Consider the following 27,607-nt stretch of genomic DNA (forward strand, 5'->3'; position numbering starts at 1 on the left):
AAATAAGGGTGTTATATGGCCCAGTGTCCTGGCCCATATTTCCCCCTGGCCTCCTAATAATCCCCATCTCTGAACTGGCTTCATCACTCTGTTCTCCTCCCCACTGAGAGCTGGTGTGTGGGGTGGTGGTGGGGATCCGCTGTATCTGTAAAGCGCTGAGTGGAGTGTCCAGAAAAGTGCTATATAAGTGTAAGATTTTTTTTTATCAGGCCCACTCTGCACAACTAAATGACCCCTTTTTTTCCCCCCACAATGAGCCACTCAGGAGCCCCAGAGCAGTTTGCGGTTTAAAGAGGCACGGAAAACCGGCAGACTTGCAGACCTCCAGCAGACCTGGAGATGAGAACCCCTGGCCTGCTGCATTTGGATACAAATAATTTTCCAGCAATTCCACAAATTTCACAAGAAGAGAAAGCAAAAAAAAAAACTGAAAAGATTTAGTTATTTGGATGATGTCTTCATCCAAGCAGCGTTAAATAAGAAGCATCTATCCCTTGAAAAGCAATTATGCTGGGTGCTGGAAAAGACTGGGAATGCATGGGCTTTTCACTGACTTTTCACCTCTGTATTTCAGCCAAACCCTGCAGGTGGTGCTACTGTATTGTGTGGCTGGATGATGACTGCAGTCCTACTACAGTCCAGAGAGGCCCGGCGCCGCCTCTGTGTCACAGTGAGGCCTTTGTCCACACAGGAGAATGCAACGTTAAACAACTTAACACAGTATTTCAAAACGAATAAGCTAAATTCAAATAATATTTTTGGATATCATCCTTCTCCTCTAATGCCTGTGTTCACAGACAGCACCACTTCACCACTCATTTTCTGATCCGTTTTTAGCCAGGCCTTTATGAAGCGTCCAAACAGCTGAACTCCCAAACAACAACTGGGAACTGACCGTTCACAGCCAGTTTCGTTACTGGGGGAACAGAAAAAAAAAGCAAGCTCCTCATTTCTTCAAATATCCCCACATTTCACTGACTAGCTTTAAACCACTTGACAACACTAGCAGACATTTCAGTTTTGCGTGGAAAGGGGAACATGCGTAACGCGGGAAAGCCAGAACAACGTCAAAAGGACGACAAAAGCAGCGAAATTCGTCAAGAGTGGAGACCTCTGAAAAGCGCATTTCACATTCCGAGTTCTCCACTAGGCGAGCCCGTTTCACTTCCGGATAGCGTGTGATGGACAGGGAATCAAGATAAGAAACAGGTAACGGTTTATTCCATGCTGAAAGGAAAAGAAAAGAAACGCAATGTTTCGGCTGCGAGACCTTTTTCAGATGTCGAAACATTGCGTCTCTTTTCTTTTCCTTTCAGCATGAAATAAACTGTTACCTGTTCCTTCGCGGCCTACAGTATGTATGCCGAATGCAGCTCCCTACTGGGACTCAAGAAGCCTCGTTCGAGCTTGCCCAGCCCCCTTCTGCGACGGCCCCCAGGTGCTCGGTGCCAATCTCCCCTTCCTCACCGCCGTTACCCCCTGGTTCTTCTGCCCCCGCTACCCAGACGTTGTCCGTGCCCCCCTTCCCTCTCCGCTACCCCTTCCATCACCCCAGCACATCCCCGTCAGGGTGCATGGGGCCATGGGGCCCCCGCCAAGACACTCCCGTCCGTCAGCCGCGACGCCGCTTCCAAGAAGGCTTCTCCGCTGTAACGTCCAGCGCGCGGCCCGCCAGGAGGGCCTGTCGGAGCGCAGCCCGGCTCCCGGACCCAAGAACAGCCATCAGGCGAAAGAGCTCCCGCCCGGCAGAGGCATCTCCCAGGAGCCAGGGCAGCAAGGGGAGGAAAAGGCCTACATGCACCAACCAGGCCGTAGTCCAGAGGTTTATTTTTAACAGCGTAACTCATTGAAAATCAGCCAAGGGCTGGGTATGGTATGGGTATGTTCCTCCACCCCCCACCTTTTTAATGAACTGCCTTTGAATTCGACGCCAATGAAGAGTGATGAGCCGCAGAGGGTAGTCGTGCCTAGCAGTAACCACTCGTGTGAAACCTCACTTTCGGGGCTGTACAGGCATTCAAACACATTTTCTTGTTCACTTAAAGTACACAAAGGCACTTTAACAGGTGCCCCATTTAAAGACAGCCTTACCAAATTTCTCAGTTGTATAATCCTGGTAGGATTTGAAAAACACTTTATGTAACACTGTCATTTTGGATAAATGTATTTTCTTACCGTTAAGTAAGAAAAAAAAGAAAACCGTCTGTTCTGAAGAATGCTACTCCTTTGACAATAGACGAAGAGCACCTTAGAGGTAGCAGCGATACCACGACTTGTCTTGTCATGGAATAATTCCCACTCTGTGTACAAAGATGCGGAGCCCACAGCATACCAGATACGTCACGACTTATTAAATACGGCAAGGTGTAAGACTAACTGACAAGACGCACCATGTAAATTATTTCAAGGGCTATGACACTAGGTGTGTAACTAATGGTTCCATCTGTTCATAGGTCACTATAAATTAGCCTACAGGAAACCGAGATCTTATTAGGGATTAGCTTCCTACAGTATTTATTGTGAAAGGCAGACTAAGAATAGGAGCTCACTAACCTATTTTAAGACAGGAATGGCTAACTGTGGTTCTTGAAATCCACTTCTTGTTTCCATTTCAAATTACCTCTACCCTATTTAATGATGACGAATACAGTAATAATACAAAAACCTATTTGCATTTACACAGCACATTTAATCCCAAACTGCTTTACAAATAAGGGGTCCACTTTGTCCACCACTGAAGTGCAGCACCCATCTGAGTGACACACAGCAGGCACGATACACCAGCAGCCCCACTGCACAGCAGAACAGGCCAAGTCATGCGAAACTGCTTCAATTGCCATAATCAAAGGAAAATTTAGGTCGGAGAGATTGTAGTAGAGAGTGGAATTCTGCTTACGGTGTAATGATGTCTTTAACAAGCTCATTAAAGAGGGCAGCACTGACAGCATCAGGTGAGCTCTCGTCTCAAGACAGCAGCCTCCAAAAGCACACAGTTCCCCGTCGCCCTACAGGCAATGGTTTAGAAAATCGGGTTAATAAGGATGAGCGCCCCCTACTGGTCCACTAACACCACTTACAGCAGGCAAACAGATTTTCCTCGGCCATCTCCCATTCAAGTAAGTGACCAGGCCCAACCCTTAATCTAAGAACTGACTAAAAGGATAATCAAACAACCCTATCCTGTTTTAATGGTCAAAAGATAAATTGATGACTTAAGAATAAACTATACAACCTGTTGGACTCTGGCTCCTGAAGACCAGCCAGCTATTAAATTTCAACTATAAGCTAAGAAGGGGACAAATGAATGACAGGTATGAAATAATGCAGCATGGGATTAATTTGTTTTAAATTCAAAAATACCAGCTGCTACATCACATCTTGAAAGGAATTACAAAATATTCCAAAGCTGAACTGCAATCCAAAAAAATCTTTCCATAAAAATCCAATCTAAAGCCAGGAACTTAACTGTCAGTATCAAGTGCACCTCAGATGTTTACAGTACCCGAAAGGCTTGAAACAACTGGTCTTAAAAATGTTTAAAAGGGGGGAAACCTTTGGAAGTAGTATTATTCCGTTTTGTGCCTTGCTTCTGTATATCACACAGTATCATATTTTAGAGGAATTTGCCATGTGGAAAACTCAACAGAAATGAAAGGTATGTTAGAATTTCCACCAGGCCCTTAGTCACCTATCAGCCTCCCAGGGTACTTTCGCCATCTACTGTTGTCAAGAGCAACTGCAATGAGGTTTTCTTCCACCCGTCTGTGCTCAACCCATAACGATCCATTTAACCTGTGTGTTATGCAACACCATCTGTGGGACGTTGTGTAAGGAAAAACATTAGTTGGAATGAAAACGTCCCAGCCGAAATCCCGGCTAGTGGAGTAGCTGCGGAAAATAAGGTCCGTTTTCTGACCACAAAATAAACATACTGCTGTCCAGTCTAAGAAACAAGACACGCGAGTCTAACAAATTATTTTATAACATTTACCGCCGAGACAGATTGTCTCTAACCGGTACCCGGTGACCTATATAAGACAGACTACGTACGGGGGGGAAAAAAAAGTTTAAACTAGATTTTTTTTTAAAAAACATAGTAGACTCTGATAAAGTTTGCTGCCAGAATTATCACTACCACAAACACATCAACTCTGCATAATGTTACTATTTCCCTTTGACTTCCAAAACTATCTGATAGCACTTTGGTGTCCCAGAGACTGATGAATTCTCAAAATTAACGCTTTGCCAAGGGTGCAGAGCAGTGCCAATCCCTGCAACCGCCTATGCTGGCTTCCCGCTGCGCAACATGGCGGCAGGAACTAGAGGGAGGAAATGCGACACACCCTCACACTTTTTTACGTATCATAACAACAGACAGGGCCTTTGAAAGCGAAAAATAATCTGAGATACTACGACTCCAGTTGATGTCTATCATATTCTTCGAGCTTGTCCGCACATCGGAGTATCCTCGAGTTAAACACAAAAGACTCCCAAGAGCCACGAAACGCTTTTCAATACACACGATCTGGTAAAAAAAAGTGCAACATTGTAAGAGAACTGTCCTGTTTTTATACGCGGTCCAGTACAGTGCTCCGAGTATGTACGAATCCTGTCCAGATACGTAGGATTTGAGGTTGCTGGACCCGAGTAAGAAAGAAATGATGCAACACCGCTAAAATCTTTAAAGACGCTCGGGCCATGAAGATTTGAAAAAACAGAACATACATTGCGAACAAATAATTTTAAAAGGTGGGACTTAAGTATAACAAATGTGATAAAAACACTTTTAATAAAAACTGATGTGTTTTGGCGAAGGAATAGACGGATGGCAATCTTTTAAAACAAACTTTTCTTAAAACACAATACTGTACTACAACGTGTCTCCACATTCCTGCATTAAATTAGACACACTTTCACCGTTCACCCACAAGGTGGCACTACTACAACACTTTTACGGCGGCAATGACAGCTAAAATTGCTGAAGGCACTACATTGTAGCGCCATCATTTAAAAAAAACTTTTTAAAATGGACTGAATGGCAAACTACTTTTTTCATTTGAACTACAGTTCAAGTCACTTTTTGAAGTATTTTTAACTTTAAAGATAACGCTAACGAAAGACTTTTTTGAGGTTTCATAGATACGTGCATAGATGCTTCAAACACTAGTGAACAATATCAAGGAATGGGAACTGCTGTAATTCTACCCCTTCATTATTCTACATGAAGGACATGAAAATTGTTTTTTTAAAAACTGAAATTTTCGAAATCAGTGGTATAAAAACGTGGATACATTCAACTTCAAAATAAGACATTTGACCTCGAGAGGACAAAACTGGTTTTCAGAACAATCAGTATTTTAGATCATATAGCTTTTAAAATTACTTCATTTCAAAAGCTTGCACCACAAAACAAATAGTATTTGACATCTTCTGTGAATGGGCTTCTACAAACAGCAGAGGTCTGACTTTCTCTGGTAGATCTTCTTTCTTTCTGCTGGTATTCCTCATTTAGTACCTCCATTAACCCAAGAGCATTATCAAGGCCTGCATTGTATTGTGATTCTGTGACTGACCATACGGTTTCTGATTTCCAGATATGGCTAATTCAGATGCATAATAAAACGGAAAAAAAAGAGAACAAGTGTAAATGACACACTTATAACCAATCATGTAAACTCTCAAAAGCAAGGTCATTTCACAAGAGACCAATACTGATTTTCAGGTACTCAGCTTTCACAAACACACCTTGTAGCAGACCTCCTCTGCAGAGGGAATAGTGATGATGTCACTGTACACACACATCTTGAAACACTAGAAGATACCTTGCCAATTGCCTTTTCAATAAAACCTCAGGGACTATACTCATAATGCCAGCCATAACTTACACTGTTTTGAGAATCTGGACAACGCTATCCAGCCACTCTGAAGCAGATGACTTAGCTTTGTTCAAGCAACAGCTGATCAGTAATAACATGATGATCTCAGGGTCAGTTATTCAAGGTAAGCTCTGATTAGTTATTAAGAAATGACTGATCAGTTACACGTGATAGCCTTAGGTCAGTTATTAAGCAAGAGTTGATCAGTTATTAGCCAGCAGCCATATCACTCTGCAACTCACAACTGGCAACCCACTGAAGCTAAGCAGGTGTGAGCCTGGTCAGTACCTGAATGGGAGACCTCCTGGAAAAAACGAAGGTTGGTGCTGGAAGAGGTGTTAGTGGGGCCAGCAGGAGGCGCTCACCCTGCGGTCCATGTGGGTCCTAATGACGGGGACACTATACTGTAAACAGGCGCCATCCTTCAGATGGGACGTAAAACTGAGGTCCTGACTCTCTGTGGTCATTAAAAATCCCCGGGCGTTTCTTGAAAAGAGTAGGGGTGTAACCCCTGCGTTCTGGCCAAATTTCCCATTGGCCCTTACTAATCATGGCCTCCTAATAATCCCCATCTATGAATTGGCTTCATAACTCTGCTCTCCTCCCCACTGATAGCTGGTGTGTGGTGAGCGTTCTGGTGCACTATGGCTGCCATCGCATCATCCAGGTGGATGCTGCACACTGGTGGTGGTGGAGGGGAGTCCCCATTACCTGTAAAGCGCTTTGAGTGGAGTGTCCAGAAAAGCGCTATATAAGTGTAAGCAATTATTATTATTATTATTAAAAAATGGTTGATCAGCTATACGAGATAGCCTCAGATCAGTTAAGAAACAGCTGTTCATTTGTAAAAGATGGGCTCAGACCAGTTATCTATTAACTACCAAACGGGCTAGACAAACCAGATGGAATCCTCGTGTTCGTAAACTCTTCCTGGCTTTTAGCCACCTACATTTTAATCTGGGTGCATATTTCCTTATCCACCTTAAAGCTCTACAGTAATGTGCTTTTTGCTCAGTGTCCCTTCTGTTTGCTTTCATAGGCAGCTTCTCTGTATCTTACACAAAGAGACATGCCATTGAGCACACGTGCAGAATAAGGAGAGGAAAAACAACAAGATGCGTCTAAATCTCACGAGAAAACCTGCAGGATGATTATTGCTGGAACATAAAATCTTAATATTAAATTGAGAGGCAAAAAAATGTGAGGGGAACCTGACATAGCAGCCAAAGCATATTTCAGAAGCTTCTGGAAATGCAGAAAATTTGGGAGCAAGGCTTTCACACCATAGTGTTTCTAGAAATGAAACCAAAGGTCATGGCCTCTTGTACTCACAAGTGGTCTTGAAATATCAATTATTATTATTAAATAAGACACAACAATAATACTAAAAAGGAGAACCCAATTTATATTAATCTGCTCTACTAAGACCAAAGCATGAGAGAATGTCTAAAACACAGAAATCTGCTTTACAAACTAAACTCATTTTAGTGAGGGGAATCCACCCGCTTTCAAAATAAATGCGTTATTGGAAAATTGTGAACCTGAAAAAATATCTTACTGTGTGATGGCAGCGCTGCAGCGGAGAGGAGGAAAAGGGGTTTCGTTGATTTTGGAAAATTAAAACTAAGATAGAGCTGTTTACAAAAGTATCTTCCAATCACGATCATTTCTGCCTTGAGTGCACATTTTTGAAGTTGTTAAATAAGTAATGGCGAACGACATGGAAAAAAAACTATATTAGAGTTTTAGTAGCCTAAAACAAAAACACGGCTGGGATAAAATGTTTTACACATCCACCTCTCCAGATTATATTAAGCATTGTTAGACTACAATAAAAGAGAAAAACGGCTGATAATAAATACTGTCGTAAATTATTCAAATATTTGTTTTCAAAGTGTGGAATTATTCCTTCATAATTATTTTTAACCACTTCTTTTGCATTTGCCAATCATTTTGAACCAACTAACAACTCCTGTGACCACTAGACACGAGATAACTTGCTCTTCTGACGAACATTTGCCCTGCCTGAAGTCCCACAGTCAGCCCTGACTGCAGGAGCGCTGTATCTCACTTTGACATCACAGCTCTTACCACTGTGACAAGACGGCCCTTGTTAACGAATCCTAACTCTGCCCGAGCTCAGGATGACCAGTTCCGTGCTTGTATGTAACGGACCGGGACATGAAAACACGTGGCCACAAAGTCAAAATTTGAAATATTTTTTTTTCTGCACGGTGGTACAGTGGTTAGCATTGCTGCCTCGCACCCGCAGGGCTCTGGGTTCAATTCCGGACCTGGGGTGGTATCTGCAGGAGGCTCGTATGTTTCCCCACATTCGCGTGGATTTCCTCCAGGTGCTCTGGTTTCCTCCCACAGTCCAAAGGGATACTGGCATGTGAATTGGATTCTGGGAAAATTGCCCCTGGCGTGAGTGTGTGCGTGTCCTGCGATAGACTGGTGTCCTGTCCAGGCTGTACCCCGCCTTGTGGCCATTGCTTGTCAGAACAGGTTCTGCACCTCCGCAACCCTGAAGTGGATGAATCGGTAAGAAAACAGATAGATGAATTTTTCTCCGCTGTCTCCTATAAGAGAGAACAATGAAGTGACATGACCCAGGCTTGAACTTGTGACACCGGGGCCATACACCTCAATCTGCACAAGGCGTCCTGACTGTCCCTGAATGAAGAGCGAGTCCATCGACTGTAGATGGGGTTAACTCACCATTTCAAAGCTATAATTCTCTCAACAAGTCTTCCAGACATCATGCTCAGCATCCAGCAGAGCCTCCTAAGGAAGACAAGAAGAGGGAAAATGGCTTTCAGGTCAGCTTCAGGATCTGCAGTTAGGACCGATTACAATCCTTCCACCCCTAACAAACTCCTGGGCTTGAGTAACGTCCCCATAAAGCACAACACCATGAGGGAATTTACGTACAGTATGTACAGTATAAATAACCCTCTGAAGAGAAACAATACAGAATAATTATGCTCAAATTCCAAATGACTACAAAGTTCTGCCTGGGATTGATCTTCTCTTTTAGAAAATGTATTAGACTATTTGTACTAATAGTACAAATAGTCTAATACATTAATATACTGGAAACACTAAATTAATTTGAAGTTCTTTGACCTTTTATTTTTTTTAATATTGCACAATGGGACGGTGCAGTGGCTCTGTGGCTAAGGATCTGCGCCTGTGGCTGGAAGGTTGCCAGTTCGTATCCCGTGGCCGGCAGAGGAATCCTACTCCTTTGGGCCCCTGAGCAAGGCCCTTAACCCCTACTGCTCCAGGGGTGCCCTACAAATGGCCGACCCTGTGCTCTGACCCCAAGCTTCTCTCCCTGTCTGTCTCTCTCATGGGGAGCAAGTTGGAGTGTGCGAAAAGACAAAATCCTAATACAAGAAATTTTATATGACCAATAAAGTGATCTTATCTTAAAGTGATCTTATATGCACACTGACACATGAGAACAAAATAAGATTTACTTATTCATTAAAACTAAAAACATAAATGACAACTTTCTGCATGAAACAAATCATCCAGTCATGTATAAATTAACAATGAAAGTGAGGGGGATATGTTTAAAAACCGGATTGAAAGCTCCCCAGAAAAATCAAAACTCTGCAATAGAACTCACTAACAAAGAAGGCAAATGCCAACAGAACTACTTGACAAAGTCCAGTCCATTAGCAAAATGGAATTTTTTTAAGACTTACAATTTGTTGCTGGAATCACCCGTCTTCAGTAAGAGTCAGAATAAACATGCTTTAATCTTTTAATGTGTCTAAAAACAAAACCACGGGGGGCTTAAAGGAAAACAAATCCCAAGATGTGTTGAAATAAATCCCAAAAAAGAAATAAGGTGTTTAGATAGCACACACAACAACATATGGTCTGCAACTTTGTGAATATACAGTATAGATAACCCTAGATGCAGCAGACTTCAGTAGACAAACACAATATAAACAAACACAGATGCAAAATACAGGAGACAGATACAAATGAACAACTCACATGTGCTGAATAAATAAAATATCACATTTTTCACCTTTTTAATTCCACAGAGCTGGGCAAGCAGAGGGGTGTGAACACACCTACAGGACCTCTCTGGTGGTTTTGCCTGTTGACACTATGACTTCATCTGAACAGACGTCCAGCCCCCTGAAGACGCCAACCCCTTGCTTCAGCTCCTTGCCAAGTACTTTGTTATTCAAAGCAACGAGTACAAGGGAATAAAACAGCCTGAACTACATGCTGCAGGTCCAGAAAACCATCCATTTCCCAAGCGAAGAAACACTGCAGAGCTTTGTACAAAGGGAAAATTTTCACTGCTTGAAAACGAGCCTTTATTGGGCTTCGAAACGTTACGACACCAATGCGTCATCTTTGTCTACTGAGGCGGGTTTTTCCCCCAATTCAATTTCTACGCTGGATTGGACAGTATGAAAAAGCATCCCTTATTGTTATTACAAAGCCTCATTAAATAGAAAGCATTAAACAAAAGTCTTTAGTGCAACACATTTAATGGAATATAAAAATTAATCTTTTATATATTGTATTACATGTGAAGAGATTACTTTTAGCCCAGCTACTCGGCTCGCATCAAATGATAACTGAAAGGTTTAACAGACCTCTATCTGTCTGAGGGTCTGTCTAGTGTTACAGTATACCCTTCTTGTGGAGAAGCAAGTACTGACAGTAATGCTCGTCCTTGGCCTACTATCATTCGAAATACCATGTTGCTGGGTAACCATTTTGTTAAGAGTTTCCCTTAATCAGTGCTTGAATGTAGTCTGATTTTAACAAAGAAGTTAAATTCATTGCTCGCTGAAGGTAAAAAGCACTGCCTATACAAACAAAAGTCAAGTGCCGGAACTGCATAATTCCACAACAGAAGCAACACACAGCGCAGTGCAAGTTGTGTCAGGTGGCTGCTCACACAAGTGGCACATTTGCAGAGTGTGCTCGCGAATCAAGCACTTTTCAGAATGACATGCTCTCTTAGTACTGTGTGTAACTGCCTCCGTTTCAAGCACAACAGGGTTTCTTTAAGGGATCAAAATGCCAAGGTTAACGGGTCCCACTCTCCTTCCAGGAAAACTGCAGTGATGTAAGAAAAAAAAATCTAACAGGACACAGCAACAGTGCCACATCAGATCCATGAAGGAACAGTTAACAGTTTATTCCATGCTGAAAGGAAAACAGACAATGACGGTTGTGGAGTCTTCTTCGTGTTTTGCTTGGTTCATTATCACTGTCATTCACACCTGAAGAAGGCTCTACAGCTGAAACATTGTGTTTCTTTTCTTTACCTTCCAGCAGGTAATATACCTTTACCTGTTCCTTTGCAGCCTACGCATGCTGGCCCAGCTACCTTCTAAATGCAGATCAGATACATGCCTGGGTGACGTCTTCTGGTGCAGTGCTTTGTGAACAGGCTGGGCATTTATGGAACCAACCATGACTTGGACAGCAAAGAAGAACTTTCTATTTGTTATGTCTGGATAAGGAATCACCCACCTGCTTAAATCATAAGAAAGAACTCACAAATGAGAATGATGAAGCAAAACCGACAAAGAAGTCTTACAATAACAGCTGAAAGGAGACAGCCAGGCTAAACTGCGCTGCCCAGTACATTTTCTCAAGATGCGAGTGCTATCAGTATACACTGGACACACAATCGCTGCAAAACCATCAGAAAAAAAGACCCTCTTTCTGGGCCTACATTGTTCTCAGGAACAAATGATAGAGCAGATACTTCATTTGGTCTGATCTGAGTGTAGATAAAGTGAAGTCTGTAAAATAAGGAATAGAAGTATGCACAGTGTCCAAAAATACTTATAAAGCGCTGCAATGTAATGAACACCACTGTTTTAACATCCAGACGAGAGAAAAAGTGCATCGTTTCACCAAGTACTATGCACTACAGAAGTGAATTTATGGGCCTGAATTGCCGAGGCCGCCGTGACTGACGGGCCGGGAAAGGGATACAGCAAGAGGAGGGACGGCTGCTTCTTAAGAGCGAGGAGGTGACAGCGGTTGACCTCGTTTAGTAAGAGCACAGAGTGACCCCAGCCGAGTAAGCAGGGCTTCTGGAGCGCAAGGTGGCCGATATGATGCAGTTTTCGGGATCAGGTTACGAAGAAGCGCACAGGAGCGGCGGCTCTGTTTAGCCCGTCTCCAGCGCGGCGGCAGGAATTCGTTCAGAATTTGGGATTGTTCTGGGAAGAGGATTAGGTATGCATGGAGTGATTTGCTTTTAAAGTCGAGCTAATCAGGGAAAAAAAAAGGTTTGGTCTTAATCCCGTTAAGAATCTCTCCTCATTAATAATTCAGTTAAAACGGACATAAAACCTAAATTCTCGGCCCAGACTCCTGTCCCTTTAATCATTACCATTTCAATTGTTCAGGGAGGTTATATGAATAGACCCTCTTCTTCGTCACGACTGGCTCAGGAACAGCACGGCATGTAAGAACAGGGGCTCAGCGCAAGTCTGCCGCTAAGCTCAACAAACCACGCCTCTGGGCTGTTTTGTCTGTAGTGTTGGTTTACTTCACAGCGGGAGACTGAGCTAGACCGCAACAGGACGGCTTTATTCATCCGACGCTGCAGGGTCTGAAGCATTACCCCCAGGATTTGTGTTCTCATTGCAATTACGACTAGGGTGGCATATGGACAACATTTAAATGAGCTACAGCGCTTTTCAGATCATTCTAATCTGTGGCGCACATCCACGCTGTCGGCTGGACAGCAGACACGAGCAAAGTCGAGACAGTCCATTCAGGACCGCTACGTCTTGCCCCCTTTCATTTTGCCGAGCCCAGGACTTTTGTTTTTCCGCTTCGCTGCAGGGCGTCTTCGGCGGCACAGCCGGCTCTCCACCTGCCGCAGTCTCCACCTAACGAGTCCCCCCCTGTGCGCGGTGCTTCAGGCCGGCCCAGGTGGAGAGGCGGGCGGGCGGTCCTGCGCCCAACACCCGGCCCCACCGCGGCGCTTCGGCGAGCCGTTTCACTCCCCACATGCCGCTGAAAAGCGAGAGGCACTCCGAGCACGCAAGGGGCTGGCAAAATGGTTTTAAAAAAAACCGAGTTTATGCGCCAAGAACAACAGTGTCCGCAGTTAGAAAAACAAGCGCCCGCTGTAGGTACAGGGCATTCAAGCACTCTGAAATTCTGCGTTTTCAAGGTTTGTTTTCATAGGTCGATCAAAGGAGAAAATTCCAAAACACTGCAGACAGGGAAAACAGTGCTGGCAGATTGATTTTCTGGAATATTCAACCTTGGGGTGTCAAATGTCAAAACACAAACTTAGTAGTTTCTAAAAACTAAATGAAATGTAATTCATTAGCACAGTGTGGGTTTTTTTCTCAGTTCATATTACTATTACATAAGGATACAACTTGTAAAAATAAATTCAGCGGGTGATCAAGTAACATGTCTGTAAAGCTGCAATACCAAAAGCTTCAAGCTGAAAGGTGTCCCTCTGAAAAGATCGTTGCAGTTACAACAGGACTAAAAGTCAGGTTTTAGTGCTCATAATGATCCGATGAAAGTAAATACATTTTCGAAAAATGGCCTCTTAGAATATCCATAGTACATCCTTTCCTCTTAAAGGTTCATAAACTATGTAATGCATCCGCCTCTCCAAAGATGGTTTGGACACAGATTGTACAATACTGTAGATGCTGTATATCCCCAAAACGACATTGGAGAAGAGAAGGAGGAAGAAATCAAGAGGGATCGACTGGGACAGCTAGGAACCTCTCTGATATTTGGCTTTATTGCGCTGGTCTGTGCTATTTTAAACTGCGCGGCAGCTGCAGGTCTTAAGTCTTAAGCTCTCAGCAGTCTCCTCAGCCCTGATAGATCACCGTTATAAAAATAAGCACCTTTTAATACAGCGGCGGTGCGGCTTCCCGTGTAAGACTTAGACCTGCTGTAAAGAACTTAAATTATCAAAGCCCAGTGTAGCAAAACCAGACAGTATAGTGGCTCCTAGCTGTGGGATGAAACAAGCAAGGATGAACACAGAGTATTTAACACTACGGCTATAAAAATAAAAGACCTCTTGTCGATAGCGCGTATTCGTAATGTAAGCGTGCAGGATTGCTTTGGCCATGATTCAAACCCAAGGTCTGTTTATGCCAAGGAAGTGTCTTAGTCCCTACACCAATCAGCAAGAATGTCGTACGTTAGCGCATAGCATCGCCGACAGGGTGTTTTCCAGGTGCACAAGATAAATAAAACGAACAACCCTTTGCCATTGTGTTATTTTATTGTACTATAATCATTGGTTCCCCTCACTTCACGACGTGTTAGTGCACAGGCCAGGAACAGCGATGAGTTCGGGAGATGTAGTATTGGCAACAATATCCACAACTTGGCTTCTACCTACTCTTTATCATCTTACAATATTAAAAATATCATGAAAGACATCGGTTTGTGCAGTGCAGGCTACGGATCCAAAGGTAAAATTGTTTGATGAGTTTTTATGCAAATAAAGATTGTGCAAGCTCTAAAGGCATTTTCTGAAACACTTAAACACGTAATGTGATCTTAATATCATTCAAGCATCTGCGGACAATACTACATTGAGCATATTGTAATAATCACATCGCCCATCAGTTACCACTACATTTTTCAATAATTTAAAACGCATCAGACACAAAACTCCTCGTGACTGAAATGGCATCCCCCTGACACAGGTTTCATATTCCAGGGTGACAGCAATACTATGCTTTGTATGAGCCCCAGCTCCATTGTCTGTAGAAGATTGTCATGAATATCTAATGACAACAGATGACCAGAAGAAAATATATACTTTCATCCAACAGCATTACTGAGATATGAATCGATTCAAAGAGATTTATTAAAAAAGCAACGCAGTGAAGTGGAAATGTGCACAGTACATACAGTAGCTGTCTGACTGCGCTTTTGTTCATGAAACTACACTGTTCCAGCAACCTCCAAGGTTAAAAGTTGGCCAAATTAAACAAATCGGACTTAAAGAATGCTACCCACTCTGCCCAAAACACCTTTAAAATATATTTACATTAATCAAATAATGTTCTTTATTTACCGACACCCTTAACCTGCACAGTAAAACGTAAACCAATATCTTAAGTACCAGCACAACCTGCTGAGGTTGAAGTATTGATTTTTAAGCACGGTATGCAGAGCTGGCTAGTATTAGAAATGGTTTTATACAGCTGCTTTAATGAAGCAAGGCACTTCGATTTCCACCAAGACCAAGTATCATCTACACAGAACCTACATACATCTACAAAGGAGAGGGGGTGCGATTAAAAGTCAGTCTAATTAACTTGTAACAAAAGAGCCACTGGCCCGATTCCAAGTGAAAGACTGTTCTACAGCATGGTCCATTTGTGGCTGGTTGACTTTGAGGCTTGGAGAGTCACATGAGACGTTTTACAGAATTCTGTCTAAGCTGGGGAGAAAAGAAGTTATACAAGGACAGAGAAACATCCTCCCCCCCCCCACCACAAGAGCCCCATTCACATTTGGTGTCACTGTTATTCAGCAAAACAAAGAGACAAACCACAAAAAAATAAAAACCGCTAGACTCAGATCAGAAAGACATATGGCATCGGTTTCTTTTGATGGGCATCTATGAGCTTTCATCAGCTAACTGCCTACTCTGGAAAGAAAACATCAATCAAGAAAACCCATGGGGGAGCTCCGCGAGCTTAATTCTGCCCGAGTGTCCTCCCCTGGCTACTGCCGGTGTCCTTTTCAGCTGCTCTGCTGCGGTGCGCGCGGTGGTCAGAGTGCGCTGGTCACACAAGCAGTGGAATACCAATGAGAAACACCCCCTTCCTGCCCCCGTCAGAGAAAACCGGGAGGCCACTGAGCTCCACATCCCTGTCATCGATCGCCATGCTGTCTGCGTGCCGAGCCGAGTAAGAGAAGGACATTCGTGTCCGGCGTATAATTCTTATCCGACTGTTCGGATCCAAGGACAGGTGGCTAATCCCTTCAAAACCGCATCGTTACTACAACAAATGTGACCCGAGCTTCAATGTTATCAAACTGAAGTTCAGTTCCATTTATTTGCTCAACATAAAACGGAGGAAGAGGTCGAGGTGGATTCCACGCCGAAAGGCAGAAAGGGGGCAACGTTGCTTCGGTTGTTGAGATTTCTAAACATAACATCACTTTATTAGCCCTATATAATTTCTTGCATTAGGAATTTGTCTTTTCGCACACCCCAGCTTGCTCTCCATGAGACACACAGACAGGGAGAGAGAAGCTTGGGGTCAGAGCGCAGGGTCAGCCATTGTACAGCGCCCCTGGAGCAGTTGGGGTTAAGGGCCTTGCTCAGGGGCCCAACAGAGTAGGATTCCTCTGCCGGCTGCGGGATTTGAACCGGCAACCTTCCAGCCACAGGCGCAGATCCTTAGCCACAGAGCCACCACTCCCATTTCTTCAGGACACTGCAGCCAGTGCCTGCTGCAGCAGCTCCCCACCCCCAAACAAAAATGACAACTTTTAAATGCAAACTCCGGGCGGCCCAGTGGCGCTGTGGTTAGCATTGCTGCCTCACACCACTTTCAATTTCCTGGCCGGGGGTGCTGCCTGTGTGGAGTTCATATGTTTCTCCATGTTTGTGTGGGTTTTCTCCCACAGTCCAAAGACGTACTGGTTTTCTTTTCTATCAAAATAAACTTTAGTCCACAATAGGCATCTTACAATGAGTACACACTCTGACAAACCATAAAACTACTTAAAAAAACACACATTCTCAATCAGGTGATTGTCCATTTTCTATTGAAGCAAGTGGATTCTGAGGCTGGATTTGCCGAGAGTCGGCAGAACAGAGCAGAGCTCGGAGTGCAAATCCATTTGTGCAACCACTTGCTGCTGTTAATGTCTTTCTCCCGTCCCGGCTCTCAAACCGTGGTCATCCAGTCCTCCACAGGAGCTCAAGGGAACGGGGTTTTCCTCCTTAGTCCCTGTACAGGGCCCACAGTCACCTCCAGCCCTAGGTTAACGGACTTCAGTCCGAGTCATTATTTGTGTTGCAAGAAGAGTACAACAGCTAACAGCTTTGAGCTGTTCAAGGCCGGCTGTAGACTAATCCGGCCATGCTGTCAGAACTAGTCCTGTGCCTGCAGTGGTGCTAGGCCATGCCCAAGGTACCACGAAGAACCCGTTTTCATAAAGAGCAGACAAAGCAGACACAGCAAAATCCCACTGTGACAGAACGCCAAGAATTCCTACTCTTGTTGATAACATTTCCTGGGCTTCTATTGCACACATTCTGCACATCTTTGAAAGAAATATTCCTGATATTTTTTTATAATATTTCCAATATTAGAAAGTAATGCAATCTTTAACATCCTGAATATAATATTTACATAGAACATCCATTCTAGTTCCGGATACACATACAGTACAGGCACTGTTAGTTACAGGCTCCCAGCAATGCAGCAGCTTGTTTGACCTTTTTACTTGCGATTAATGCCAACTTGGAAAGGAAAGTGACTACGCTCTCCTGAATGTCTTTTGCCAGACACGTGATGACTGCTATGTGGTCTTCTGTGTTATGCTGCAATATGAAAAATGTTGCAACATTTCTGGCATTCTCCTGCTGCCTTTCACGTGCAAATGAAGGCCAGTCTTCCCCCTGCCTGGCCTTGATAGGCTCAAAAGAACATGACATCATGACATCAGGTTAGTAGGAAAGCCACTGCAGACAAAGGGCCATTAAGAAAACTAAAAACATTAATGCTTTGTGTGGGCTACCTTACTGCATTCCTCTCTGTTTTCACTGCAACACAGTACCAGAGGAGACTGAAAATTCAGACCAATGTTTCACGGCTTCCCAGAGAACACAGGAATTGGGCTGCCACAGACAAGCAAACAGAAGAAGTCCCTGCAGACGCTGATGATAACATCTCTCAGACATATCAGGCTAAATTCAAGGCAATAAACGCAGCACCATTCCAGAGAAGAAGAAATAAAAATCAATCATCATGAAGTCACTTACCTTTTTAAAGCAACCTTGTAAAAACAGCAGCCCTTAGTTTCTCTTTTTCCCAATTCAATTGAAACTGGGCCCCTCCCTCTCAATAGACTCAAACAGTCGCTCCCTGTAACTCATCTGATACCCATCAATCACAAACAACTCTGCCTGGAGAGGCAGAGAATCTTCCTCTTCGCTCCCGTCTAGCTCTACCAATACCAAACTACCTCAATAAACCTGACTGTTTAAAAAGCGAGGGTAAGACCAAAGACCGTGGGGGGAAAAAAAAGTGTGCTTTTTGATAAATGAAGTGCAACAGCACAACAATCCAAAACATTACTGTAAAGAAAAATATTTGAGGTGGGAGATGACTACCCACTTGAATAATAAGCTTTATTTAAAAAATGGGCACTTTAATCAGAAGACTTTTAGCAGGTAAATGAAGACTACAGTGCGATTTTCTGGTATTACTGCAATGCTTTTTTATTTGGCTCCTTGGCAGCGCCGCACAAAAGCCCGATTTCGGCACGCTTGAGGAAATGCAGTCAGAACACAGGCAGGCGTGTTTAATTCTGCCTCTCCCAGCTCAGCCAGCTCGGCTTCAAGCACTTGAAACGGTGGAAGTGCTGGGCAGCATTGGCTGCATCTGTGCATTTCAAAGCAGGAAATTGACGGCCCTGCTACCAGGGTTGCCCAGCAGACTGGCATGACCCTGTCCAAGCACTCTTTCAGCTTTCACTTTTATCAGCAGTGGATGCGATCCAAACTGGAAGGGGGTGGGGAGAATAAAAAAAAATTAAAAGAAAAGACGTTGGAGTCAGAAATAAAGGGCCAGAGTAGCTCTTTCACTCAGCTCAAACCTAAGCCAGTGCCTGCCTGTGATCCAACATGAGCACTGTAACCTGAGAGCACCCCCCAAAAATACACATTTACATACATTTCCAAGGATCATTCATCCGTCTATTTATTTAGGGATAATCTCTTGCAAAATTGAAAGCAGTACAGGACACTTACTGGCATCGTCTCTGCTCTTACGCCGAGGACCAGCAAATATAGCAGCGCACACCTGGCTTACAAGCTCAAAGGAAGTGGTCAGTTCCGAAGAAAGCTCACTCAGCCAGGCTCAGAGGGGAAGACGTCTAATAAATTCATAATTCCTCATTTTTAAAAACTTTGGAATCATTACTGCTCAACCAAGTTTGGTTGAGCAGTAAAGGACGAGGACTGATCATGCTTGCTCCTCAAACTCAGACCTGTGGGCCAGACCCCATGCGTTGTCCCGCAGTGCCTACAGCTCTATGTGCAGGAGCTGGAGAGCTGGAGGAATGTGCAGGAATGCCTGAAGTCCTCACTGGCGATGCTCGAGCTCAGAAGAGTCCAGCAAGACGCAAGAGATATCGATGATGTGTCACAAACTTCAGATCGCTGTGTACCACAGCTTGGGGGATCCTTGTCATGCCCACCTCATGATCAACCCAAGAGCTGAGGGAGAGATATTTAGATGACAGGTACTTGTTAGTAGTGTAGATTACACCTTCACTGGTGAAGAAACGTTGATAATAAATTCCCTCCATTTAATTTAAACAAATCCACCTCACTCTACAAAACATGGATTTCCCAAATAAGCTTTGACATTTACTGCGTCACAGGAAAGCTTTCAGACTTAAAACTGTGCTGTATATTATTGTACAACATCCTGGAAAAACAGTGTCCACATTCGCTGGTTGTACAGCTTCTACTAAAAGTAGTTGTGGTTTTACAGTAAAGCTACGCAGACTCGTTTTCAAACATTTTGCAGCTTGGGAAAGACTCAGTGGTTGTGAAGACCGAAATATGATTTTCGTAATAAGCTATTTCCTTTCAGTGCAGTCAGGAATTGCTTGAACTCTATTCCAGTTGCCCCAGATGTACAATGTAAGAACAGGAAGACTAAATTAGCTTGTTAGAGCAAGTACTGGATTATTAAAAGTGGTATGGCAGCTTTCTCTTGTTACCATTCCAACTTTAAAAAAAAACTTTTGACTGCTAAATACCAACTATTTTGCAAGACTGGACAGGAAAATTGGCTTTATATAAAGTCCCCAAGTGTCACAGACACAATACTACCCATTTTATAGTCTTCCAACACTTAATCCAAACAAGCAGTTTTGTCTGACCATTTCAATTTATAAAGCATTTATGTAATTTGTGGGAGAGCCACGAGAAGCATTTGTTTTAGTTATTTATCTGTTGTTTATATATTACATTATTGCATTCTTCATTAATGTTGAGCTTATAATCTGCCGTTGGACAAAAGAGGTTTGTTCCTCTTAAGTGAAAAGAATGAAAAGACTGAAAAAACAGCCAAGACACAAATATGCATGTCTGGTGGGGAGGAAGTGGAGATTTTTTTATTTAGGGATGCATGTTTCAGAGGTGGAAAGCCTGAAACCTTGAAAACTATGACTCAGAGAGTAAAATATTTAATAGATAAGGACAAAAAAAAAAATCAATGCATAGAAAAAAATTAAAAAGCCGCAGGGGCTTCCGAGTGGCTTTGCCAGTGGGGGCACTGGTGTGGCACCAAGAGGAAGCGGAACTCTGTAAGTACAGGCAAGTTAAATCCTGGGTCATGCGACGGGTCTCCAAAAGACAGCATCGAACTGGCTGGACGCTGACAGGTTATGTTTTGGGATTTGACTAGTCAGCCGGGACTCCCTGGGCACAACAGCGACCCCTGCTGTCATCGCCGAGAGACGTGCTTCTAAATTCAGTCGGCGAGAGCTTTCCTGTCGGGCTCTGTGGAGCTGGCAGAAGATTCAATAACGAATCCAAACAACACACCCCAGATGGCAACCCCTCCCTGGGGAATAAACAGGAGTTGTTGCCTAAGAGCCGAGCCTCAAAATTTTAGATAAAACGATCAGAGTAGGGTAACGTTCCGTTTGAAAGTAATCCATTACAGTTACAGATTACTTCTTTATATACGTTGGAGGTACAGCTTTTAAGAAGCGATACTTTTAATGGTAACTTCACAGAGTAACTACAGTTAGACTACAAAGATTCATAAAACAAATGACATTTTAAAATGACCCCCCCCCCTTTTAATTTTAAAAGGTTATCCCTTTCACGTATAATTTGTAACTGGAATGGATTATGTTGAAATGACTTTCTCCAGCATGTATTATGATCGCTCTTGCCCAACCCGATCAGTAAGAGCTGGAAGATAATTAAGACAGCGGCCCTGCCAACTACAAAGAAGCAAGACCGGTACCCACAGTCGAGAGGCTCTAGAGTGCACACAGACCATGAACCGACAGCTTGACACAATGCTGATATGCGCTTCCTCTCTTCAGCTATCTGCACCTGTACCACACAGTCTTGGGCATCTCCATCGCTTATATGTGTTAAAGTACACATTTACTGAGGCCTGGCAGCGTGCAATCCTTAGGGTTGACCGCATTCTTCTGCGAAACATTTTGCTCTTCACAAAATCAGAACAGCTTACAAAACCGCCAGTAAATGTGTTATCATGGGCGTTTTAAACACATGAAACATTTTGAAGGTTCTGTACCAAGATGGCATCTGCTCAAATTATGTTCAGTGTTCTAATGAGTAAGGCTTAATGGGGAAGTTTTCCACATGTGCCTTTCCAGAATAACTTAAAAAAATATATAAATATTCAACATTGTGTTGTTTATTCCCACAAGGAATATAAAACAATTACTGCCTTTAATGTAACATCCAATTGTAGCATTTTTTGCAACACTGACACTACAAGTATTGGGAGCCCTGGTTAAGTGAACTTAAAAGGAAATTCAACTCAAAGCATAGTTTGCTTCAGAAGCATCCAGGTCCCAATTTCTAAACCTCCATTGCTATGGTTTTGTCCTCGCTTTGCTCCTTTCCACGCAATTTATCCTTACCAACCTTGACCTGTCGATGAAATTTACCACCACTTTCTCAGCTTCTAAGTGTAAGCAGATTAGATAATTAAGTCAATGTGGTCCTGGTGTCCACCTCCCTTCTGCAGTAGAGAGAACCAGACTCCCACACAATGTGCAATGTGCTTATAGCTTCTATTTCCACTGTTTATGAGCCTGGAGAAACAGGAAAGCACAGCCTAGTGAAATTGACTTAGTTACTTATTTGCATAGCTGTGGAAGGCACGTTTAGATTTCTGTTCCGATGAGAGCTCTAATCAGCTAAAACCCATAAAGAACTTGAGGCAGCAAAAAAATAATTTAAAAATGAGAGTGACTGTTGTTTGCTAGGCTTCTGTGTTGGATTAATGTTTGGAATCAAACAGAACAGCCCTAATTAGCAATAAAATATATATATATAAAATGGGGGTCACATAACTGGTATATACTGTAGAAGCACATTGGAAAAAGCTTATGAGACATCAAGGTGTACATTCTAGTAGTCCGCCTCACCAGTAACAAGTTTCCTCCCTTGATAGGGCTGATTTATTAGAAACATACCCATCTTTATTGCGCTTTCAGAAACCCCTGACCAGGAATTGAGATTCCAAAGTCAGGTGAGAAACCACAAGTCGTGAAAAATATGCCATTCGTTTTTCTGGAACAAGGGGAATCAGGAGTGCGGGAGAAGACGTTGTGGGGGCAGGACTACAGGGCAGAGAGCTGGAGAAGGAGAATGCGATAAAGGGTGATGGGAGGTGAAAAGAAGGTTGAAGAGATGGGAATCTGGGAGGAAATGTGGAGACTGGAGAGATTTTAGAATGGAATAAGTCCATTACTGAAAGCAAGGGGAAGGTGTGAATCTAGTTTAAGGATAATTTTAGCCTCTAACAGCTTTTTCGAGTAGGAGTCTTTGAATTCAATTCATTTCTCTGCTCTCTTTTCTATTTTGTGTATGGAAATACAAAACATATCTGAGGAGTATGTAAAATACTTGAAAACAAAACGTTCTCTAAAACTCAGTCTGATTTCTTTGCTTTTTCCCCTGAGAGTAATTCTCAAGTGTGCTTTTGCTGTACCCCACTGGAACATGACATCCTTTGGAAAATGGTCCACAATTGTCCAACTTCCTTTATAACTCCCCGTCCCCCTATAACTCCGATAACTAGGAGTAAAAGATTTTAATGTTTTGAATAAACAAGGGAGGGAGTTTAATGTACTTCCCTCACCAAACAACACACCAGGACCGGAGCAGCAGCTGCTTCGGTTCAGCAGACACCACACCCCTCTGCAGTGTCACTGTGGGAGTAATATTTCATGGCTATAACACTGCTGCCTTTTCCTGTCCGTGTCAAAACGGAGAGATGCCTCGGTGGCTCAATAAAGAGTTACTGCATGTCACTTCCTGTGAACTCTGGAGGCACAGCACCAGAGCCAGCTAGGCTTGCTGATCAGAGGCAACACCTCTTTCCCTCTACTACTGCTTATGCATCCGAGGAGAGACCTTACTGCAAATGTGTGGTTCGGCAGGCAGCCGCGGAAGACTGTTCACAGCCTCTTGCCCATGTGCTTGACTTGTTTGAGGGAAATCAAATACAGAATGAACTCAAGAATTAAAACTTACTGATCTCTGGGGTTTTTTTTTTAATAAACAATATCAAGATGGCTTTGTGCCGTGTCGAAACCCGGTGGGAGACGGCGTCCTGGAGGAACGTCGTTTCCATTTGAGGGGGAACTTTTTGTTTACCCAAGACTTCCCACAACACTTGAGGTTGAAAAGAAGGCACTTATAACATAACATCACTTTATTAGCCCTATACAATTTCTTGCATTAGGAATTCGTCTTTTCGCATACCTCAGCTTGCTCTCCATGAGACACAAAGACAGGGAGAGAAGCTTGGGGTCAGAGCGCAGGGTCAGCTATTGTACAGCACCCCTGGAGCAGCTGGGGTTAAGGGCCTTGCTCAGGGGCCCAACGGCGTAGGCCTCTGCCGGCTGCGGGATTTGAACCGGCAACCTTCCGGTCACAGGCGCAGATCCTTAGCCACAGAGCCACCGCTCCACCCCTGGGGCGATGACTCCTTAATGCCACAGAACTCTTTTCCTGAACAAAACCAAAATGATTTGTTTTCCCCCTGTGATACAGATACTTTTGTTTATGAAGGCAGTTGGTCTCTTCAGACAGTAGTGAGAAAGCTGTGCATTGTGGGGCAGGGACTTGTGGTGCAGTACAGTCACAATGGGGCGGTGGGAAATATATGTTGCTCTGCACGACAGCACAGAGCAGAAGACGCTAACATCACTCCTGCCCTTCAGACACACACTTCTTAGCCTCTGGGAACATGTTCCCCACAGCCCGTTTTGTATGTGTGGCACACACACGCATTGACCCAGCCTTCTGGTCTGGATGCCATCACCACCTCTTTCTTAGAGTTTTTCCAACAGCTCCTAGCATGTTGCCTTGGTGCCAAATAATTCCAGATAAGTGTACAGTGAAAGCTAAGAAAAAAGAAAATGTAGTTTTCCAAGAGACAGCAAACAAAACCTTCCTTTCAAATGACGAAACACTAAAATGGATGAGAGAGATGCTGGCAAGCATTCGGAAATCGGATGGAGCATAAATTCAAAGTTAACAAAAGGATGAATCCTGACATTTTTTTCTTCAGCTACAGAATGTTGGCAAACGTATTCAGAAATGCAATATCTCCCATTTTGGGGAATCTGAGAAGGTGAAAGGTCTTTTATGCAGGTGCAGCTGTACAAACTCTGCATTTCTAAAGTGCTTTTTATCCCCAAAGACCGTCAGAGAAAGGAGATGATCTGATTGAATACATCTACCAGTGAAGTGTGGTACCGTTTCCACTACACAGCAGACAGGACAGATAAAGGGTAAACTTCAACTAATGTCACATCATCCAGGTGGAGCTACACTTTGGTGGTTGACGAGGGGAGTCCCCATTGCCTGTAAAGCGCTTTGAGTGGAGTGTCCAGAAAAGCACAATATAAGTGGAAGGATTATTATTATTACCAGCAATACCATGTTTTTAATTTTCAAACAGAGTCTTCACTTGCCTCAAATAGCCAAGCTCTCAGCATGCGTCTTCGAAAAGACAGCTCTTCCAGCAAGGTGTCTTCGCACATGACCAGGACATTAGACTGGAATTTCTGGTCCAGGCAAATGCCACTCACAGTATCTATAATAATGACATTTACAGTGTTTTCCCATCTTCAAGGATCCCAAAGCACTTTACATAGAGGATGAAATCCACTTTATCCATCACTGAAGAGGAGCTCCACTTCAGTGATGTGTGCCAGCCATTATGCACCAGAAGCCCCACTATAGAGCAGAACAGGTACAGAGACTGCTTCACCGACTGAATGAAGAGGGAACTCCAGGTCAGACTAAGCAAGCTCAGAGTGGAAACTGGCCAGAAAACCAAGCACCTCTTTAAGCATGGGGTATACTGAAGGGCTGGGGGAGCAAATTCCTCCACAGACAGAACTGTGCCACCTACTGCCCCACCGGAATCACTTACAGCTGCAATCTTTCCAAGATTTTCCAAGGACCTTTCACAACCTAGTACTGGCCAGGCCCAGACTTGCTCGGCGTCTGCAATTTGACCAGAGCAGGCTACAAACCGGCCACACGACTGTCTTCCTGCAGTACAGTATAGTACAAGTACAGTATCAAAAAGACTCAGCACAGTTCATCTTGAGGGATCTCATGGAAACTGGCTTCAAAATGATTGAGAGGCGAGTTTTCCAACATGTGAATATAGCTATAGTGTGGTAAAAGAGCATGACACTGATGGATAATGTCATCTCAGACTCAGGCTAATGACCTGATCCAGACTTTTGACTTACACCTTCCTTCGGAAGGAGTGACTTAACTGGTTGAACCACAAACTTCCATACAAGGAACTTTTCTTAATTGCTTGCAGGCGCCAACAGGAGTAGCGCTAGCATGCAAATTCCATAGGTTAACTGATACAGGACACCTGAGCTGTACTGCAAGTAGGTTTTGGAAAAATTCACCAATATTTACATGAGGATCATGGAAGTATGAAACATATGTTTTTATTCTCCATGTTCCTCACTTAGAAAACTGGAGATCTTTTTATACATGTTTGTGTGTCGTCGTTTTTTTCCAATTCTACTCCTATGGAAAAAGATCCACACTCAGTGCAGATCATTAAATCCATTTTTCCCCCCAATTTGTTCACTAGCTAGGGGAAGTTGAAAGTGCAAATAAGCACTTCACTCCGATTTCAGTCAACAGTGCATCCAAATCCAGCCCTCCCAAGTATAAGGTTCTGAACGCACAAGGTAATAATCCAAGCACAACCCCTCCGAGTACTGTACAAGCACTCTCACAGACTGCATCTGTTTCTTTTCACTCACCAGTGCTGCTCTTCCTTATGAACTCATCGATTAGAACCATCATCGATTACCATCCATTTCAATGACTGCCTGAGGCCTGGTGCTTGATGGAGAAGGGTCTGTGGCTTCTAAGTCAAAGCCAAAGAAATGTTACAGTGAAGGCACTGACCGTACTCTCCAGATGTCAACAAATCTAAATTTAGAAAGCTAACAACCATTCAAATGTCCACCCAAATGCATCACGTCTAAAACAAATTAAAAGATTGGCTCGCAGCTCAGGCGTTCAGAGGAAAGCTGGTGTTTCTGCAGCTACACATGCTGCTGACCACTACTCACTTTGAAGGAATTCGCAGGGAATTACACAGTACAGATGTCTGAACATTCAGTCCTTTCCCACCCCACTGCATTCAGTTAGAACAGGATCTGGAAACACTCTGGAAGTTTAGTTTTCCTGTTGATTTTCTCAATTCAGCCACTGAATCATCGACAGGTACACAAAAGGGCATAGCAGCAGCAACAGACTTACGCAAATTAAATGGGTCTGTACTAGACTGCGAGTAGATTTTGTCCACTGATCCAATACATGCACATTCGCTCTTCAAAGAGAAAAATGTTTAGTTCAAGATCTCAAAAAGGATACAAAATATTAGATTATTCCTAACTAGAAATGACCCTCACTTCATCCTGTGTTTTGTCAGCTAATAAGGGAGGTCTGATGGGAAAGTACCCTCCAGACCTGAAGGCCTGTAACCGTTTTCCATAGGGTTCCCTGAAGGACAAGATGTCCAGGAATAACCCATATACTCCTGGTCAGCTGAAAAGGAAATTATCCAAAGTCACATTATAGAAAGCAATATAGAACTTTAAAACAGGATTAGTGCATGTTCTTGAGATACAGCAGATGGTACATGTATTATATACAAATAAACAAGCCTAAACAAACTCACAACCTTACCCATTTTAAAAGCTGAAGAAAGGTTTTTGCGATTAAATTTATATTTAGTTTGCCTTTCTTTAGGATCCTAAAGACCAGGAGTATTCAACATAGGCACCTGCATTTTCATACCATCTTGAGACTTTAATCATTAGTTAGCAGTGACCTACACCATACACATATTGCTGTAGATCACCTTTTAACATCCATTTGGTCATTAAAGAATATCTTACAACAATGGGTTCATTATGTAATTAACATCAATATGGTTCTTAGCTGGCTGAAAGGTACAAAGTTTTGCATTGGCATGGAATCTAGGCACCAAGATTGTCTACCCCTCCTGTAGACCAAAACAACTTGCTGATATCCTACCGCTTTCCACTCAATTAGAAAGTCAAATCTAAGAGCAGAGAGATTCATTTGCCCCTGTAAGCGTGGAAAGTTTTTGAGATCCAAAACGTCAAGATATCGCATTGCCATGGCTCAGCAGATATGAGCCTGGTCAGTACCTGGAGGGGAGACTCCTGGG

The 27,607-nt window shown here is 43.3% G+C and overlaps 1 protein-coding gene across 2 annotated transcripts in view; it reads right to left on the reverse strand.

The window, feature by feature from the left end:
• Positions 1–27,607, reverse strand: part of mpp7a (MAGUK p55 scaffold protein 7a) — a 141,484-nt gene that overhangs the window by 94,240 nt on the left and 19,637 nt on the right. Inside the window, exon 2 of one of the 2 annotated variants that reach the window (XM_088918544.1) lies at positions 8,598–8,663. The exons of the other annotated variant lie outside the window; for it this stretch is intronic. The gene's annotated coding sequence lies outside the window, so the exon portion shown is untranslated. The remainder of the gene's footprint in view (positions 1–8,597; positions 8,664–27,607) is intronic. 2 annotated transcript variants of the gene reach the window in all.

This window comes from Atractosteus spatula, chromosome 6, assembly GCF_055471065.1.
Source record: "Atractosteus spatula isolate fAtrSpa1 chromosome 6, fAtrSpa1.hap1, whole genome shotgun sequence".
Taxonomy (NCBI): Eukaryota; Metazoa; Chordata; class Actinopteri; order Semionotiformes; family Lepisosteidae; genus Atractosteus; species Atractosteus spatula.